Here is a 12202-nt window from a genome sequence, read left to right as displayed (position 1 = left end):
TCGTTGCTTTACATAGAAATGAAGTTGAATATAATCAAAGGTTCGATTCATCGGTATAAATTAAGGGTCCACAAAAAATTACTTCCAAATCGATCCATCCATTCTACATTAATAATAATAAGATTTGCATCAAACATTCCATTGTAATGATCTATACACGGTATAACCATGAGTTCTGTCAGTATTTTGAAAATTTATTATAGCAAAACTAAAATCGCTACAAAGCTGAAATTATGCGAGAAGATACAAAATAGTCTAATAAGGAAGCGTATGTTATTCGAAATTATCGCCACGATTTTTTACAAAAAGCTTCAGACGGTTAAGCCACTCATCAATCGCTGCATGAACTGTTTGTAGCGCCATTTTACGCATGGCTTTCACTATACTGGCTTGCAAAGTTGCCAAATTGGAGTGCCGACGACGACAGGCGACTTCTTCAATCAGAGTGAAATTATGCGGTGTTTCCAACGATTAATTAATTGAAGTAATAAAAACTTGTTTTTTCTTTTCCGTTGGTGTGGGTATTTTATTCTTGCAAATACCGATATTTCGGGAACCACTTGTTCCCTTCATCAGTGCAAACAAGTTCAGGCGACAGGCGACCTCTTCAAGCTTATTCCACAGAGAATGATCTAATTGATTCAAATCCGTTACGGAAGGCTCATCAATAACCAATTTTGAATTTCTTTGGCCTAGTGGGCTGGCGCAGATCCTGAAAGCACCAAGCATTACCCGCAGTTACGGTCTGTAACATCTGTTCATGCACCGCTGAGTTGGTCTTGCCACTGGTTTCGCAAAAATGAATGTCCGTCACGTCGTGGTAGGAAACTCTCCACCGCACCATCACCGAAGGAGGGTGGTGCCCCTTTTGAACGCGTGGGGCTCGATCCTTAGCCTCATAACATGACCTTCCATACCCCCGATCCTTTTGGCGACTAAATTTTTCTCGATAGAAAAGATTTTTTCATTTGTAAAAAGGATTTTAGATAGAAAAGATTTTTTCATTTGTAAAAAGGATTTTTTGATGCTCATTTTTTTCGAAGAGTTTTATCAGTTTTTTGCATTGCTGCAGTCGGATTTCTTTCATTTTAGGCCTAATTAAACGGCTTTCATAGCGTCTGTAGGCCTCTAACTGGAGATCGTCGCGTAAAATAGGACTCACGACGAGTGGAGATGTTCATTTCACTCGCTAAACGCTTCTGTTAGCGCAGTGGATTCCGATCAACTCTTGCACGAACAGCCTGCACCACATTCGGCTGCTGTACAAACCTCGGCGGCCCCTCTCTCGGCCGATCGTCGGTGCCATCTGTTTCTCTATACCGTTGTAACATTCGGTACACAAATCGTTCACTTATGGATAGGGATTTATGCGTTTTATGAATCACTTTGGCCGTCTTTCCACACTCGCATAAAGCAATAATAGCCGTGCGTTTCTCGTACTTGCCGAATCTAATCGTTACGCTGCGACTTGTGGCGGTCTGAATCTTAAGTGGGGGTAAGAGGGGATCCTCTTTTACACGTTCACAATGTTGCCACTGTTTTTCGTTTCTCATTTCTCTAAATACGACGTTTCCCGATTTACTGACAGAACTTATGGCTATACTGTGTATTATGATTCATCATCATCATCGTCGCAACACATATCACAACACAACACAACATCGTATCGTTCCACTTGAGACAGGATCTTCCATGGTTTCTGTTTCTACCATAGATATTGTCTAATTGCCTCACCCATACAGATTCGGTGACTCATTTACCCCAACCAATTGAGCCAGGTTTTATCTCCAGCCAATCTGGCAGCTTATGGGTGAACTTGAAGGGGATAGTGCCTCTGACATTTACCTTAGCTTCACGGATAATGCCCTATTCATAAGATCCAACAGTTAGGGTGTCCAGCACTATCCGTATCAGACAGAACAAAACTGTTCCATACATTTAGCATGCAAGTATTTATACGATATAGCAGCAAGCGTTCCGGATCCGCACAGACAGCGCAGCGTAAGTCAGAATTCCCCCGTGCTGGAAGGTAACAGGAAAGCTGAAAAGCTATTCCAAGAAGCATTCTCATGCGCATAATTTTTTTTATGAATTGTTCCAAATTCAGGCATTATTTTCGCAAATGTAATGTGGTTCCAAGTGTAGAGTACAATGCTAACTTCAAATTTGATCTGTTAAATGGTATATTGCCATGTTTTACAAATTTATCGGAAAACTCCTCTTAAGTTCATCCCAGAAACACAAAATTTGGCAGTAGCATAGGTGATAATATAGGACACAATTTTGAAAAGTTTGAAGGCAATCAAACCATTATCAACAAAGTTATAGAAGGTCAAAGTTTTCCATTTCAGATAAATCTATTGCACCCTGGAACGTGTATGACGTCATCATCATATAAAGTAAAATTATATGAACGGCGGGGTCCTTCTTTTCCTTTTTTGAATTTTTTTAATTATTCACATATAAATGTCAATTACTCGAGGGGTACATGTGCGGATAGTAACCAATATAATTGTGTACCTGGTTACCAGCGGCTTTTAATTTACGTACCTGCTTTTTTACATGGAGTAAAGTGGAAATGCATGAAGATGCGTTAGATCAATTTATCAATGCGGTAATGGGCAATGTTTGCTCACATAAGATGAACACAAAATCTTTTACCTAAAGCGCCGAGGTTCCGGTATTCTGATTTGTTTCAGCTTTGAATTGATCATCAGCTTGAATATGATTGCAAAGAATGAACGGTAATTGCATTTATCGGTATTAATTTTACATGCCGCGCACGGTTGTTGGTAGCGAACAGAGCCTATTTCAGCCTACAAAAACTGTACCGCTTGAAACGTCTCATCATAGGGCCAAATCTCTTACTGATCTTGCCAATCCTCATGTATTCCTCGGAGACTTAAGTTCTTAGTAAGAAAAATTGCGAACTCTTAGCCGCGTTTGAGAGAAGAATACTCCGAGAATTTTTGGCCCCCCTACATGAGAATGGACGATTCCGTATCCTACATAACGGCGAAATCTATGAGCGATATCATGACCGCCTGACAGACCCTGCCCCAGATGTAGCGATGGCATAGGCCAGGACGCCAGACAGCTTTTAGGGATATCGAATTGGTGGACCTAGGCGCAAAGCAGGGATGTCTGGAGTTTCTTATTAAAGCAGGCCTAGACCAGATACTGGGTCTTGCACCGCTGATAATGATGAATTTTAGATGCGTTCTTTTTTCATTAGTTTGCATTGATGAAGGCATTGATGTAAGAATGAAATACATACAGAAAGTCCCACTAGTCTTTTGACTTCTACCGATGCTGTGTCTGGAACGCTAGGCGCTGCATCCGAAACGTCTGCTGCTAGATCGTATGAATACTTTTCTTTGTTGTGTGCGGGACACGCTCCGTGCTGGGTGCGCTAGTTGTTGGATCGTATGATTAGAGCTTAATTCTTTCTGCATAATAAAGCATCTTCTTGTCATGGACCATTGTTGATGATAAAAAGTTTCGGAGAACGTCTACTGCATTTTATTGGTCTCTCAGATTTTATTAATTTTGCCAAAGGATCGAACTTTCTCATGGCCGTATACACTTTTACCCTGGCTATGTTGTGAATTCATGTCTTGAATTCTAACAGAGGGAAAATATGATATATTGCTGATTTGCCTAGAGTGAAACCTTTTTGGTATGACCCAATTATGCTCTGGGCGTATGAAGCTATCTAGTATAACAAGTGGTGGAGAGCATCTTAAAGATGGTACTCTAAAATTACTCCATTGAGTAATGTCTTCTTTTAATGAATGGGACAGATAATTCCTCCTTGCCTTGCAGGTGGTTTGGCTGTAATTCCATCGGATCCTGGCGACTAATGATTCTCAAACCGCCAGATTGAATGGGCCGTTTCTTCTATGCTCGTTACTGACAGAATTTATTCGTCGTCTCCATTTAGAAGGACCACCAACTAACCGATATTCTGGTTATTGAATTGCTTATCAAAACAATCAACCCAGCGAATTTGACACTGAGGACATTCCACTGAAGTGAATAAAAAATCTCTCTCTATTCCATTCACGTAAAAATACCTTAGACAATATTAAATATGCCGATCAGCTGGCGAAAACCCGAATCACAGACTGAGCAAAAATGGATTTTCTGCCAAAAGACTATCCATTATCAATCCTCAATCCACTACCAGCTTGAGCTTATTCAGGTTCTTTTAAAATTATATTTTCTGCTGCATATGTAGTTGCCCCATTTATTTCATTACTTTTCGCCAAAACAATTATTAGGACCTGTTGTCTTCTCCCCAAGCACATATGACAATAAACTTACCGCCCAGGAAAGAAACAAAACCGAAAATGATCGTATCCATTGAAAGACATTCACGGCGTTGTCGGGGAATAACCGTAAAGCTAAAGCAGTTCGAATGAAATTTCACTTTCTCGGGAAATTGAAGTCGGAAAACAGCAATTACGAGGCGGCAATTGGTTCGAGATACGTCTCACCTGCGATATGAGATAAATTTGACAGTTACAGTCTGCATTGCCGACTACACTATTTCCCCAATTTCGAAAACATTTTACACATTTCGCATCCACTCTCTCACTCACACTCTCCCCGGCTGACAGTTCCCCATTCATATTCTCGTAACTACACCTCTCACTGACGTACGCCCGGTCGAAAGCCTTCAATGAAAATAAAAGTGAGATCCGATTCTCCGCCGCCGTTCGTTTATGTCGTCTCGGCGACTTCTGCTTTCTCGCGTTCACCCACTCATCCACTCATCGGATCCCTCCAGTCACTTCCCATTCCATTCTTCGTTTCATTCAACGTTGCACTGCCTCGCACACGACCTTTATGCGTCATTACTACATCCTCAATTCTGCGTAAACCGCGTTCTTGCTCCACATGGGAGCAGGCGATCCCTGCCAAACAATAACTAGGCCGAGCACTGCAGGCTCCGGCCACCTTCACAAATTCTCCAGGGAAACGCCAGACTGCAGCCCGGCCGAACCACGTTTCGAATTGAATCACCGCCACCGGGAAAACCCCAAACAAATCGACCGACTGCCAGCTGACATTGTTTACGCTATCCAATTCCCTGTTACGTCTCATGAACTCACTCGCACGCTACACCACATTCATCGCCACACCTCTACAGCCAAACCCTACACACACCACCGTTCGTCGATTCACGACCATTTTTCACACAATCGCCACAAAACATCACTACATTTTTCCGGCCAGGTTTTTCACACTTTTCCACGCGCCGTTCGCGATTTCCGCCCTTTTTCATTTCTCGCCTGGCGCGCTCCACTTTCATTTACCTTTTGCCACGATTTTCACCAATTTCCGCCACTCATTTTCACTAAATATGAATCGGTAAATCCGCGGAAAGACGGAAACCAACATTCGGCCGTCGTCTCAACAATCCAAAATGGCTGACCATTTGATGCGTTTTTTTCCTTTTGTTCCTCTCTTTCATCGCGGATTACCGCTCCGTACACTGTTCGCGGAGAATCCGGGAATGAACACAACAAAAAACAAACATCGTTTTCGAAATTACAAGGTGGAAGGGAAAATTCACGTGAAAACCAAAAGTGTGAGATGTGGACGGCACACACTCATGATCCAAAGAGAGCCGCACTCGATGCGAGTCCCAAAGAACCGGAGGACCAGCCGCGGAACATAGAAAGAGATACTTCGCGTGTGGAACGGCTTTTACATCACACATTGCGGTGATGTCATTACCAGCTTCGAGCAGCGGCAAACAGAAGAACGGGAGAGCGAAGCGAGAAAGGTTAATGAACATAAGCCGAAAGAAAGTCAAGGTTACTGGCAAAAATAGAAACAAGATAATTGTCAATTCTATAAATATTAAAGGCGGCGTTGTTCGGGCGCTAGTTTACAGTTCACCGTGTTTTTAAGATTGGCAGGGGGTGGGGCTGGGTGTGTTGCATGTTGGGGATAATCCCCTCCGAAAAGGATCGTTTGACCCAGATTACCAGGTTCACACCGGGATCGACTTCCTAAAACGACTCCTATGGATTGTGAGAGACGTGAATCAATTGATTTTTAATTTGATTTCTAAGAGGAAGATCAGGCCTCCTTCAACCTATTATCTGCCCTCTGGGGCCAAAGTGACCCCAATCTATTTTTTAACATTAAATATTATCCTTATTCCAATTATCTTAATGCAAATTTTTATTTAATTATAATGCATTATAGATAAATTATCTTATGCCTGCGATGCCATCAATTTCAAGATTTGGTACTTCTTGGACACAAGATGAATGGAATACCCGAATTAAAAGGATTTCATTGGCTGATGAGGGATTAAGTGACCGAAAAGTTTCCACAACGTTACGAATTCGATGAACTTCTTCTTGAAAGGTGCACTTATCTTCGCAATTGACACCTGGCTCCGTGGAATTCTGAAACTGTAATTGCGAAGCTTTACCCTCCCGTTCTCGGACAAATAAGGCAAAACAAGGAAAGTGCTTCAAACTATCGGTACCTACGCACCAAGTATGGCTTCTATGTAATCATCGGAATAGTAAAGGCCCATACGAATGGAAAGGAATGGAGTCCAGGTTGTGGCAGAATATGTACACCAATGGAACCATCACCAAAAAATATGGTAAAGCGCAGCTACAGCGACAAAAGCAAAAAAAAAAAACAAATGCTGCCACTACTGCTAAATATCCTGATTTTGTTCGTGGTGATGTTCAGAGTCACTACACCATATATTATAGTGGTCATCCAGGAAACCATGTACTCGGAGTAGGTTTCTGGAGAGTTAAGACGGGATAGAGCCGGTATTCAGGCGATACATCAGCCCCCATACCTTACATAAGGATACCAATGATAACAAACTGCGAATTATCCAGTTAGCAGCATCGGGATTGAACATCGCCACTCCTCCGCCTTGATGAATTTCAGAACATATAGGGGGGCCAATATAGACTAGTGTCCGGATAGCTGAGTGGTTAGAGCACAAGGCTGTCGTACGGAAGGTCGCGATTCAAATCTCACTGGTAACAGTGGGATTTGTTTCGTGATTTGACGTCGGATACCAGTCGACTCAGCTGTGAATGAGTACCTGAGTCGAAGCAGGGTAATAATCTCGGGCGAGCGCAATGCTGACCACATTGCCTCCTACAGGATACTGTAATCCTGTATTGTGGAGAAGCAGAAGAAGAATGAAGTTACGGTGCAGGGCTTCGGAAACCCAGTGCCGGCGGTTTTTGGGAGTGAGCAAGCGGGCTCCCGGCCGTCGATATCCAACGACCGCAGTGCCTCAGTAGTGGGAACCTTGGCTACTTGGCATCTAATGTTACAAGCGTACGGGAGGAACTTGAACTGGCTCCAGTGATGGATCCGTTCAGAAGGAGCTCGATTTTTCGCAGATCCCCTCCCACACGGGCACAAGCCCCCACGATCGCTACTCCCAGTGGGAAGCGTATAGCGGGAGTCTTCGATGAGGAAGAATCGCTGACGCCGATTCACCCGAGCGATGTTTTGGGCAATGATCAGTCTGGAGCTGCCTTTACTGCCCTCGATAAAAAGATCATGGAGCTGTGTGAGTTTATAAAGGAGCGCAGGAACATTCACCAAAATATAAGGGCCATGATAAGAGGCATCCGTTTGACGTACGGCAAGGTCCAGGATGAACGAGTAGGGAAGTCGCCGATTGGAAAAGTGAACCAGGCAACTCAAGTAACGCCGGTTCAAAACACAAAAGGGGAGAAACCGGGGAAGAGGCTGCGCGAGAAGCTGAATGACTCAACAGGCCAGCAAACCCCGAAAAGAAGAAAGGACTCAACTCCCAAAAAGGCGGAGTTCATGAAAAGTACGTCTGAAGCTACCAGGGAAAATACTGCAGTGGCTACCTCGAGAAAAGGGATCGAACCTCCAAAGGCGGATGCGGAAGCTTGGAGGAAGGTAGAACCGCGGAAACGAAATGATCGGAGGAAGATTAGACCGGAGGTGATTTTCATTTCCAAACGAGGCGAAAGGTCATACGCCGACATTCTCAGGAAAGTGAAGGCAGACCCCGAACTCACCAATTTGGGAGACAACGTCAGCCGTATTAGACGGTCGCAGAAGGGAGATCTTATGTTGGAACTTAAGAAATCGAAGGATGTAACCGCGGAAAAATTCTTAAGCCAAATCGGGAAGACTTTAGGGCAGGAAGCCGACATAAGAGCTAGCAGGCCGGAGATCACTATAATCTGCAAAGATATAGATGAAATCACGACGAAGGAGGAGGTTCGCGAAGCGTTGGAGAAACAGTTCGATCTTGCCGGACTACAAGAGTCAGCGGTAAAAACTCTAAGGAAAGCCTATGGGGGAACACAAACGGCCATCATCAGCCTACCAGTGGAGAACGCACTCAAACTGTTAGCAGCAGGGAGAGTGAGAATAGGCTGGGTTATGTGTCGCCTTAGGGAACAGGTGGCGTTAAGACGGTGCTTTAGATGCCTTGGCTTTGGTCACATTGCGAAGTCATGCACTAACCCAAATGACAGGTCAAAGCAATGCAGGAGATGCGGAGTGGAAGGCCACATCAACAAGGACTGCGGAGCTGACCCAATTGTCTACTGTGCAAAGGAAAGGAGGGTGTGGACCATCGGCACATTGCGGGCAGCAGCAGGTGCCCGGAATACAGGAGAGCCCTTAGCACAAATCACAGATGAGGTTGATACAAATCAACCTCAACCACTGCGAGGCGGCGCAGGATCTACTCGCGCAAACCATCCGCGAGAAAAACATCGATGTGGCCATACTAAGTGAACCATACCGAAACCGCGGTGGTAGCGTTTGGGTCAAAGACCAAACGGGCCAAGCAGCGCTGTGGACTTGTGGAGAACAAGCCTTCCAGGAAATAATGGAGCACCCGGAGGAGGGCTTCATCAGAGCGAAGGTGAAGGGCATCCACATCTACAGCTGCTATGCTCCACCCAGCGCTACACTCGTCGAGTATGAGTGGATGCTTGCTGTTCTTGTTTTGGATGCAAGAGGACGTTGGCCGATCATAATAGGAGGCGATTTCAATGCGTGGGCTCTTGAATGGGGCAGCCGGATAACTAATGTCAGGGGACGTGTTCTCCTCGAAGCATTCGCGGAGCTGGACGTGGTACTGGCGAATGTTGGGTCTTCGTACACTTTCCGGGGAAGGGGCCTGGGGTCTATAGTGGACCTGGCATACGTGAGTGCCACTTGAGCCAGTAGAATCGCTTGGCATGTCAGTGAGGACTATACTCACAGCGACCACCAGGCAATCTGCATAGAGATCAAGGGCGGATCGAGCTCGAAAAAGAGTTTTCGCAAAATGCCGGGTGGTATGCTTGGCTGGACAGTGAAAGCGTTCGAGGGGGACACGTTTTCCGCGGTGCTCAAATCCGACATATCCCTGAATGGTACGGCTGGAGAGAAAGCCACCCAGATCACTCGATGGGTGGCGGAAGCATGCGATGCTACTATGCCCAGAAGGCGATTGCTCCCCATTAGGCAACCCAACTACTGGTGGAACAATGAAATCGCAAGTTTGCGAGCCGCATGTTTTCGGGCAAGGAGGCTTAGCCAGAGACTCAGGGGAAAACCCGGTGGCGACGGTCGAGAGGAGGCACACAAGCAATTGCGTGGCCGCCTAAAGGAAGCCATTTGGAGGAGCAAAAAGAACTGCTTCAAACGGCTGTGCGACCATGCCGACATAAACCCTTGGGGCGAGGCTTACAGAGTGGTGATGAAAAGGCTGCGGAAATCACCCCAGGTGACCTGTCCGCGCTTCCTGAAACAGATTGTTACCACTCTGTTCCCTCACCACGAAAATAGGGGAAGGCAAGTTTTTGTCCAGCCAAATGACGGCATAATACCGCCTGTAACTGTGCAGGAGCTGCGGGAAATATGTGGTAGGGTCGGTGACAACAAGGCCCCAGGTTTGGATGGCATCCCCAACCGAGCTTTGAAACTGGCAGTGAAGACTAGGCCCGACCTTTTCGCCAACACCTTCGAGGCGTGCCTAAAAGAAGGAATATTCCCTGCCCAGTGGAAAAAGCAAAAGTTGGTGTTGCTTCCGAAGCCTGGCAAGCAACCTGGAAACCCAGCGTCGTATCGTCCTATCTGCCTGTTGGATACAATGGGGAAGATGATGGAGAGAGTCATCTACAACAGACTTCTACCCATCGTCGAAGCCAGCAATGGTTTGTCGGAACGCCAGTTTGGTTTCCGACGCGCCCACTCTACGGTGGACGCAATTGGCATGGTGGTAAACCTGGCAAAAGGTGCACTGATTTCTGGCGGCTGCTGTGCCGTGGTGGCGTTGGATGTCAAAAACGCATTCAACTCGACCAACTGGAATAGAATTAAAGGGGCGTTGGCTGACATAGGTGTCCCCGGATACTTAGCGAATTTGATGGAAAACTACCTCTCAGAGAGGACTCTCTGGTACGGGACGGATGAGGGCCCCAAAGAGTACATTGTCATAGCCGGGGTACCACAGGGATCGGTACTTGGTCCCCTGTTGTGGAATATCATGTATAATGGGGTGCTTGCTCTTCCCGTCCCAGAGGGGACTACGATTGTCGGCTTTGCTGATGACCTAGCTGTGGTTGTTGCAGCAAAACACCCAGAAGAGGAAAAATAATACTGTAAAAGTGGAGGTCGGTGGACATACGGTCATATCAAAGCCGGCTATCAAATACCTGGGGGTAATAATTGACACCAAATTGAGTTTTAGGGAGCACCTAGAGTATGCATGCCAAAAGGCAGCCAGTGCCACCACGGCACTTGCAAAAATGTTGCCAAATATTGGTGGGCCGAAACATTGCCGGAGGTTGGTGCTAGCCGGAGTGGTGCGCTCCATCCTGCTCTACTCGTCGCCTGTGTGGGCAGAGGCGCTTGCAAACTCTCAGAGACGGAAGCAGCTGAACTCGGTTTACCGGCGGATGGCTTTGAGGGTTTGCAGTGCTTTTAGAACCACATCAGACGAGGCAGTATTGGTGGTGGCAGGCATGATCCCGGTTGACATTCTGGCCAAAGAAATGAGTGTCCTGTACAATGCAAGACATATGGAGGGGCATGCACAGCGTAGAAATGCGGCAAGGTCAGAGTCGCTTGATCTCAGGCAACGCAGATGGGACGAGTCTGCGAAAGGTCGGTGGACGCACAGGCTCATTCCCAACATTAGGGTGTGGCTTGAGCGAAAACATGGGGATACCAACTACCACATTACCCAGTTCCTCATGGGACACGGTGGTTGCTACAGGCAGTATCTGCACCGCTTTGGGTTGGATGACTTTCCGAACTGTCCCAGATGCGATGGCATACCAGAGGATCCAAAGCATGTGATGTTTCACTGCCCACGATTTGCGATGGAAAGAAGGAGCTTAAACCAGGTGCTGGGCAGGAGCGTGACCCCGGAGAGCTTGGTTACTGAGATGCTGGAGTCCGAGGAGAAGTGGCTTGCGGTTAGCTCCGCAATCATCCAAATGCAGGAGGAGTTGCTGAAAGAACAAAGAAGGAAGAAAGCTGCAAATAGGAGAAGGATGAGTGCCTAAGGGCAAACCTACAACGCGAAGTAATACCTCAATGGTGGTCCCGCGGGGCTGGGGCTGGAGAGACCGGGGGTGGTTTTTAGTGGGTGTGAATCCCACACGCGCCCGCTGTTGTTCCGCCGTTCGGGCGGCGGACGTGTCTTTCTAAGATTTTCCACCTCCGTGTACGCAGAAAAAAAAAAAAATCTCCGGGACCACACCATAAGACATGCATATGTCATGTCGGGCATAGGAACATAGAGCCGAATGAGCGGACTGCCTACCTTAAAGGCAAATCCACAGAAACCACTCTCTACAAGGTAGTTGGCACGGCTGAACGGTGACTGCAGTGCACGCAATATACTAGCTGCCTTTCTGGATATAGAGGGAGCATTCGGTAACGTTAGTACCAACGCCATCAAGGAAGCCTTGACCAGTTTTGGATTACAGGAGTATCTTAAGCATTGGATAATATCCATGCTAAGAACCAAGATAATCCCGTCGTATCTTAGAGGCAACCACTTGATCAGAGCTGTGAACTGAGGTACGCGTCAGGTTGGCACAATCTCTCCGGTGCTCTGGGTAATAGTGATGGGCGAAATTTTGCGAAACAAAAGTGTTAGGATGAATGTGGTGGCGTATGTCGACGACATATGATGATATTTGTGTTA

The 12202-nt window shown here is 46.3% G+C and overlaps 1 protein-coding gene across 9 annotated transcripts in view; it reads right to left on the bottom strand.

The window, feature by feature from the left end:
• LOC119646702 (bromodomain adjacent to zinc finger domain protein 2B) overlaps positions 1-12202 on the bottom strand; it is a 149624-nt gene that overhangs the window by 33796 nt on the left and 103626 nt on the right. For 3 of the 9 annotated variants that reach the window (XM_038047268.1, XM_038047274.1, XM_038047272.1), the window contains exon 1: positions 5322-5814. The exons of 3 other annotated variants lie outside the window; for them this stretch is intronic. The gene's annotated coding sequence lies outside the window, so the exon portion shown is untranslated. Of the gene's footprint in view, positions 1-5321; positions 5815-12202 lie in introns of those variants that run through there. 3 more of the 9 variants (XM_038047275.1, XM_038047273.1, XM_038047276.1) reach the window with 1 other exon arrangement.

Source organism: Hermetia illucens, chromosome 1 (assembly GCF_905115235.1).
Source record: "Hermetia illucens chromosome 1, iHerIll2.2.curated.20191125, whole genome shotgun sequence".
Classification (NCBI taxonomy): domain Eukaryota; kingdom Metazoa; phylum Arthropoda; class Insecta; order Diptera; family Stratiomyidae; genus Hermetia; species Hermetia illucens.
The sequence above is the reverse complement of the archived record's forward strand: the minus strand, read 5'-3'. Positions and strand labels throughout refer to the sequence as shown.